The sequence below is a fragment of the Anopheles funestus genome (assembly GCF_943734845.2).
Source record: "Anopheles funestus chromosome X unlocalized genomic scaffold, idAnoFuneDA-416_04 X_unloc_55, whole genome shotgun sequence".
NCBI classification, from domain to species: Eukaryota; Metazoa; Arthropoda; class Insecta; order Diptera; family Culicidae; genus Anopheles; species Anopheles funestus.
In genome coordinates this window covers 67,501-74,050 of record NW_026045182.1, presented here as the reverse complement: position 1 = coordinate 74,050, position 6,550 = coordinate 67,501, and positions in this window count along the sequence as shown.

Here is a 6,550-nt window from a genome sequence, read left to right as displayed (position 1 = left end):
GGGCCAAAAATGGTGCAAGTTGGACCAAAAATCCGACCAAGTGCGCGAGGCGCTTTCGTGAATAGCTCCGGCCACAGACATGGTAGCGATTAGTGGTGCATGGAAGAAATCTAGCCACAAGTGCCATCTACCCATGGCCAGAAGAAAGTGTGGCCATATCTTGGATACCGGCGGAGCTATGGGGCAAATATGGGCCAAAAATGGGTAAAATTGTACGGTCCAAAGCCAAGGGTAAATTTTTTTATTCCTCCAATAACTTCTAGCACAGACATTGAATCGGTTGGTGATGTATGGATGAAATGTAGCAAACAGTTGGAACTACCCATAAAATCTTAAAGATTGACGATCCAATGTATAGAACCGGAGTAATGTGCGATACTTGGTGAAAAATCGAGTGAAAAATTAGCTATAAACTGTTTTTGGCCCATAACTCGAATACTAGACATCGGAAGGGGGGGTCGTAGAACGATTTTTTGTTGCCCTATCGATTCCCTATCGAACGAGCAAAAGTTGTTTTTTTGACCAAAAAGGACCCCTACTCTAGTAAAATTGGCCTGATTTTACTAGTCCCCGGTACCCGTACAGGCAAAATGAGCAAAATGCTCAAGTATGAATGGTTTTTGGCCCATAACTCGAATACTAGACGTCGCAGGGGGGTGTCATGGAACAATTTTTGGTAGCCCTTGAAATTATCTATCGAATGACATATACTTGATTTTTGGCCAAAAAGTTCCCTAGACTAGTAAAAATCGCATCATTTTACTAGAGTCGGGTACCCTGGACGAAAAACCGCTATAATTGCGGTTTTTGGCTAATAACTCGAATACTAGACGTCGCAGGGGGGTGTCGTGGAACAATTTTTGGTAGCCCTTGAAATTATCTATCGAATGACATATACTTGATTTTTGGCCAAAAAGTTCCCTAGACTAGTAAAAATCGCATCATTTTACTAGAGTCGGGTACCCTGGACGAAAAACCGCTATAATTGCGGTTTTTGGCTAATAACTCGAATACTAGACGTCGCAGGGGGGTGTCGTGGAACAATTTTTGGTAGCCCTTGAAATTATCTATCGAATGACATATACTTGATTTTTGGCCAAAAAGTTCCCTAGACTAGTAAAAATCGCATCATTTTACTAGAGTCGGGTACCCTGGACGAAAAACCGCTATAGTTGCGGTTTTTGGCTAATAACTCTAATACTAGACGTCGGAGGGGGGTGTCGTGGAACAATTTTTGGTAGCCCTTGAAATTATCTATCGAATGACATATACTTGATTTTTGGCCAAAAAGTTCCCTAGACTAGTAAAAATCGCATCATTTTACTAGAGTCGGGTACCCTGGACGAAAAACCGCTTAAGTTGCGGTTTTTGGCTAATAACTCGAATACTAGACGTCGCAGGGGGGTGTCGTGGAACAATTTTTGGTAGCCCTTGAAATTATCTATCGAATGACATATACTTGATTTTTTGACCAAAAAGTTCCTAGACTAGTAAAAATCGCATCATTTTACTAGAGTCGGGTACCCTGTACGAAAAACCGCTATAGTTGCGGTTTTTGGCCAATAACTCGAATACTAGACGTCGGAGGGGGGTGCCGTAGAACAATTTTTTGTAGCCCTTGAAATTACCTTTCGAATGATATATAGTGGTTTTTTGGTCAAAAAGTGACCCCGAGACTAGTAACCCTCCATACACAAAACCGCCTAAAAAGTTTTGGTTTTGCAAAATTTTGAAAAGTGCGTCAAAAAAATTTTTTCAAAAAGTACCAAATCGTGATCAGAACTCACTATAGACCATAAAAAGTGAAATCCGATGGTCATTTGCAACACTTGGTCAATCGAGAAAAATTTCACTTTTTTACTAGAGTCGGGTACCCTGAACGAAAAATCGCTCAAGTAATGGTTTTTGGCCAATAACTCGAATACTAGACGTCGGAAGGGGGTGTCGTAGAACAATTTTTTGTAGCCCTTGAAATTACCTTTCGAATGATATATAGTGGTTTTTTGGTCAAACAGTGACCCCGAGACTAGTAACCCTCCATACACAAAACCGCCTACAAAAACTTTGTTTTGAAAAATTTTGAAAAGTTCAAAAAAATTTTTTTTTCAAAAACTACTAAAACGTGATAAGAACTTACTATAGACCATAAAAAGTGATATCCGATGATAATTTGCAAAAGTTGGTAACTAGTAAAAAATTTCACTTTTTTACTAGAGTCGGTGCAACGAGAAAAAAAAAGTCCGTGATGGAGAAAAATGGCACGTTTTCCACGCCTGTACGCTTTCGTTTACTATATAGGGGGTAGGTGAGCCAGAAGCATGATTTTGACTGAGTATGTATCTTTATGAATTGGACCCTTCTAAATCGATTGAGACTACCCCCAGGACGATCGGACGACTGCTTCTGGCTCAAAATGTGGTTTTTAGATTTTGATCGTCAATTATGCGAGAAAAAATCGATTAGAAGTAAAGATACGAAATGCTTGGTCTAAGTTGGGAAACGACTTCGGATATTTGTTGGACGTTGTCGTAGAAGGTCCGAGGACCAAGGAAAAGTGATTTCCAAGTGGATTTATGCACTATTAGTCGATGGTAAGATGTGAAATTAGTAGAACTTACCATACAGTTTGCGAAGTTGAAGCAATCGGTTGGTGAATATGGTACTGTCTGTCCAATTTGGTGGTTCGGAATGAGTGAAACGATGTTGATGATGGATAGACGTTCCGATTGCCCCCGATCGGGGAACATATAGTGGTGTTTAAGGTCCAAGTACCTATGTTTTGGTAAGCAGAACTGAGAGTTAAAGGATGAAAGTCGGCCATTCCTAATATCATCCTATCGGTGGTTCGCGAGTTGTTTGAGGACCGGAGCAGCTCGCGATGAAACGGTCCTAGGGTATTGGTTATCCATCCAAGGAAGAGTAAATGCGATCCTAGATGTGTGTCGTTGGCCGTTCTACCGGTATCGCCTATCGATGAGATATCGACGGGCATGCCTTACTCGAAAGTTGAATTCTAGGATCGATGGTCAAACAGACCTATGAGCGATAAACCAAACTGAACACGTATTGATGTCGGCTTTTCCTATCATTTGATGCCGCAGGTTGTTTAGGGACCGGAGCAACTTGCGGCCGAGACGGTCCCCGGGGGTTTCTTTCTCCAAGGAGTGGAAACTATTAAGCAAGAGTTGTAGCAAGATACGATCCTCTGATGTGTCGTTGGCCGTTCATGCGGTATCGCCTGTCGATGAGATATCGATGGGCATGCCTTACTCTACCGACCTTCTAATTGAGAGTATTAATCAGGGATCGATGGTCAAACAGACCAATGAGCGATAAACCAAACTGAACACGTATTGATGTCGGCTTTTCCTATCATTTGATGCCGCAGGTTGTTTAGGGACCGGAGCAGCTTGCGGCCGAGACGGTCCCCGGGGGTTTCTTTCTCCAAGGAGAAGAAACGATTAAGCAAAAGTTGTAGCAAGATACGATCCTCTGATGTGTCGTTGGCCGTTCAAGCGGTATCGCCTGTCGATGAGATATCGATGGGCATGCCTTACTCTCCCGACTGGATTACTGAGAGTTTAATCAGGGATCGATGGTCAAACAGACCAATGAGCGATAAACCAAACTGAACACGTATTGATGTCGGCATTTCCTATCATTTGTCGCAGGTTGTTTAGGGACCGGAGCAGCTTGCGACCGAGACGGTCCCCGGGGGTTTCTTTCTCTAAGGAGTGGAAACGATTAAGCAAAAGTCGTAGCAATAATCGATCACCTGATGTGTCGTTGGCCGTTCTTGCGGTATCGCCTGTCGATGAGATATCGATGGGCATGCCTTACTCTCCTGACTGTTTAATTGAGAGTTATAATCAGGGATCGATGGTCAAAAAGACCTACGATCGATAAACCAAACTGAACACGTATTGATGTCGGCATTTCCTATCATTTGTCGCAGGTTGTTTGGGGACCGGAGCAGCTTGCGACCGAGACGGTCCCTTCCCGAAAGATGGTGAACCGAGTCGTCTGGCGTAAAAACCGGACGACTCGAAAGGGCTTGACCCTTTCAAGTGAGCGATAATCACATTCTACGCTCAGTTCGACAGCTACAAGGCAATCACTCGCTATGTTCAGAGCTAATACATGCAACATGCCGGCATTGTTTCCACCGACGCATGGATTCAAGACTGGTGCACTTATTAGTTAAACCGTTCGCCTCCGGGTGTTTCGAGTTCAAGTCTGGATGAGGATTGATCTTGCTGGTAATAGCTTGACCCCTTAAGGGGTCGAAGCGTACATCTTGAGACCATGTACAACATATTACCAAATCGGCACCATGGGTTCGGGTGCAAGTGATGTAACCGTGAAAGATGTTGAGCAGCCCAACATCGGTTTACACACGCATAATAGGAAGGCAGCGCTGTCGACTGGTCAGTCGTGTAAGAAGTGTGCATTATCGATCACAAATATATTGGTGATCTGTAGGTTGCGCATACACCATGCCCGGTGTAAAGTGCCGTGGTCCCCCCCGGGGGGCTGCATCAAACCGTTCGCCACGCGAACTACCCAATGGAACGAACTCGATGCATTTAATAAGAAGAAGAGATGATAATGAAACACGGTCGATTTAAGAGTTGAAAACGTTGAAATGCCTATAAGCAAGTCTTAAGTTGGTGGTGACCGTTACGCCCCAACAAATTGGTGCCTTACCCTACACCAAAGAGCCATTCAACATGGTTCAAGTGAGCGATAATCACGCTCTACGCTCAGTTCGACAGCTGCAAGGCAATCACTCGCTAAGTTCAGAGCTAATACATGCAACACGCCGGCATTGTTTCCACCGACGCATGGATTCAAGACTGGTGCACTTATTAGTTAAACCGTTCGCCTCCGGGTGTTTCGAGTTCAAGTCTGGATGAGGATTGTTCTTGCTGGTAATAGCTTGAGCCCCTGAATAAGGGGCCGAAGCGTACATCTTGAGTAAATGTACAACATATTACCAAATCGGCACCGTGGGTTCTGGTGCAAGTGATGTAACCGTGAAAGATGTTGAGCAGCCCAACATCGGTTTACACACGCATAATAGGAAGGCAGCGCTGTCGACTGGTCAGTCGTGTAAGAAGTGTGCATTATCGATCTCCAATATATGAGCTCAGTATGACAGCCCAATTGGTAATCCTCGGGACCTCCAGAAAGGAAGCTGGATGAGGATTACCAAATCGAAAGTTGATAAGTGTAGTGGTACCACTTAGTCAACTTGTATCCCGAAAGATGGTGAACCGAGTCGTCTGGCGTAAAAACCGGACGACTCGAAAGGGCTTGACCCTTTCAAGTGAGCGATAATCACGCTCTACGCTCAGTTCGACAGCTGCAAGGCAATCACTCGCTAAGTTCAGAGCTAATACATGCAACACGCCGGCATTGTTTCCACCGACGCATGGATTCAAGACTGGTGCACTTATTAGTTAAACCGTTCGCCTCCGGGTGTTTCGAGTTCAAGTCTGGATGAGGATTGTTCTTGCTGGTAATAGCTTGAGCCCCTGAATAAGGGGTCGAAGCGTACATCTTGAGACCATGTACAACATATTACCAAATCGGCACCATGGGTTCGGGTGCAAGTGATGTAACCGTGAAAGATGTTGAGCAGCCCAACATCGGTTTACACACGCATAATAGGAAGGCAGCGCTGTCGACTGGTCAGTCGTGTAAGAAGTGTGCATTATCGATCACAAATATATTGGTGATCTGTAGGTTGCGCATACACCATGCCCGGTGTAAAGTGCCGTGGTCCCCCCCGGGGGGCTGCATCAAACCGTTCGCCACGCGAACTACCCAATGGAACGAACTCGATGCATTTAATAAGAAGAAGAGATGATAATGAAACACGGTCGATTAAAGAGTTGAAAACGTTGAAATACCTATAAGCAAGTCTTAAGTTGGTGGTGACCGTTACGCCCCAACAAATTGGTGCCTTACCCTACACCAAAGAGCCATTCAACATGGTTCAAGTGAGCGATAATCACGCTCTACGCTCAGTATGACAGCTGCAAGGCAATCACTCGCTAAGTTCAGAGCTAATACATGCAACACGCCGGCATTGTTTCCACCGACGCATGGATTCAAGACTGGTGCACTTATTAGTTAAACCGTTCGCCTGCGGGTGTTTCGAGTTCAAGTCTGGATGAGGATTGTTCTTGCTGGTAATAGCTTGAGCCCCTGAATAAGGGGTCGAAGCGTACATCTTGAGAGTAAATGTACAACATATTACCAAATCGGCACCGTGGGTTCTGGTGCAAGTGATGTAACCATGAAAGATGTTGAGCAGCCCAACATCGGTTTACACACGCATAAGGGGTTTATTGTTATTTGTAGGTTGCGCATACACCATACCCGGTGTAAAGTGCCGTGGTCCCCCAGGGGGCTGCATCAAAACGTTCGCCATGCGAACTACCCAATGGAACGAACTCGATGTATTGAAAGAGATGAACAATTAATAGCGAGAATAGGGGCCCGGAAGCAATTCCGCGGCCCTACGGTCGATTCAAGAGTTGAA